Genomic DNA, 2233 nt, shown 5'->3' with positions numbered 1-2233 from the left:
AGTTTTAATTAAGAAAGGACTTGTATCGCTGAAGTTTCTCGAAAAGAATTTATACCGGAAATTCACAAACGACCAGATACGTAACAATATTTTCTTATAGTAAGTAGACAGGAATGTGACCTAATGGTTAGTGTTTCGGAAGGTTCGAGCCGTGAAATGACGCTAAGCACGCTTTGCAATTTCAGTTGTGATGACATTATAACCGTGACAGTCTATTCCACTGTTCAACTTCCACAGCATTTATTTAATTAAAGCACTGAAGAAATAAAAAAAAAAAAATCCAGCCTTTCCGATAGAATATACAGTTTAAGCTATTCAAGCTGTCTAATAATCGCGATTTAAGCTCCCGGTTAGAAAAGAAAAATCCATAAAAATAACCTTTTTTTGGATCTTGTGTGAGGCCAGAATTGGCGTCATCAGAGCTTTTCATAGTTTTTGGGTCGTTGCTTTCTCTTCAATTATCTAATGTTTTAACGTTTTTTACGTAAATTTTATTTCAGTTAAACCTTAATTGTTAGATTAGTGGATGTACACAGCACACTTATCACGTTATTCTACAGTATATTCAGGACAAGTATCCAAGTTTTTACAATGATGTACCTCGTCCTTGCTATGTTAATGAACTTAGTGGCGAAAAGGTTAACAACTTTTCTGATAACACGTGCTGGGCTAAACCCTGTCCTTTCGCAGCGTCATCTCACCTCTTGTGATCTTTGTTCTTCACAATAGAAAATGAATAACATTTTTTTCTTCTGGGTGACTGAATCATTTTTATTTACAGTAAAACGACACCCTAATAATAAGAAAAATCCGTATTTGAAATAAAGCATTCTTACACTTGACGACATGGATAAATTAAGGAGTTAAAAAGCTAAATGCAATGCCTTTAAGAGGACAAGAAGACAAATAGATGGCGTAAAAGAAAAATACAGAAGGATTTACAAATAAAGAGGTATAAAAAGAAGTAAATATTACTTTTGGTATGAACGTAATGGATCCCTATTTTTAGTTTGGTTAAGAAAGGTCAACGGTTATCTTGCCCTACACTCACACACTTGCTGGTTTAAGACTTAACGAATTTTGTTTTTGCACGAACAAGCTGTAAAGGGTAGAAGGAAGAGCATATAGCTCATCCTAACATTTGAGAAGTTATCAGTGCATAACTTGTTATTTATTTTATTGTTGGTAAGTGAAGCCTATTTTCATTTTTTTTCAACAAGTTTGTTTGTTTGTTTGAAGTTAAGCACATAGCTACACATTGAACTCTCGGTGCTCTGCCCATCGCGGGTATCGAAACCCGGTTTCTAGCGTCGTAAGTCTGAAGACATACCGCTATGCCACTGGGGGGCTTATTTTCAACAAGGGGTAAACAGTGTATATCTTTATTTTATTGTTGATAAGTGAGGTCTATTTTCACTGATTTTCAACAAGGGATAACAGTGTATATCTTTATTTTATTGTTGATCAGTGAAGCCTATTTTCGTTGATTTCCAACACAGGATAACAGTGTGTATCTTTATTTTATTGTTGATAAGTGAGTACTATTTTCATTGATTTTCAACAAGGGATAACAGTGTATAGACATATAAAACTGAAAAAATTATAAATAGCACAGAAGATATTTTTGTTTTAACTATTGATATATTAACTTCCGGTCAGCACAAACTACCTATTTAGAGCATGTCCTTCGCCCCTTTCCCGGTGTCTCTCCGATAAGTCTGAGGGCCTATAGCGCTAAAAATTGGGATTTGATAGACTGTTGCGTAGCTTTGTGCTTAACAACAAACAAACTTAGAGTAAAACAAAACAACGACTTAGTAATGAGTACAGCTAATTAAACATGCTTTTCTTTATGTTTTTATTTTACTGTTATAGTAATTTATGTTTTTGTACTGTTTTAGTGCAAAGCTACACAATAGTCCATCTGCACTCTGTACACCACGAGATATCGAACCTCTTATTATAGCGTTGTAAGTCCGTAAACTTACCGCTGACCTACTGAGGGACATGTTTTTGATATATTCGTTTAACAAAGTTTCAAACTCAAGTAACTTATAAGCAGAACTTGCCTATCTATAAACAAGTAAATATTTTTAAAAACCTTTTTCAAAACACGACGTTTCACTAGGTTTATATTATCAGCTTACCACCTGATGATGCTATAAATAAACCTAGCGAAACGCGTTTTTTAATTACATATATTTATATATATATATATATTGTTACGCCTCCG

Source organism: Limulus polyphemus, unplaced genomic scaffold (assembly GCF_000517525.1).
Source record: "Limulus polyphemus unplaced genomic scaffold, Limulus_polyphemus-2.1.2 Scaffold1054, whole genome shotgun sequence".
NCBI classification, from domain to species: Eukaryota; Metazoa; Arthropoda; class Merostomata; order Xiphosura; family Limulidae; genus Limulus; species Limulus polyphemus.
This window is presented reverse-complemented; position numbering follows the sequence as displayed.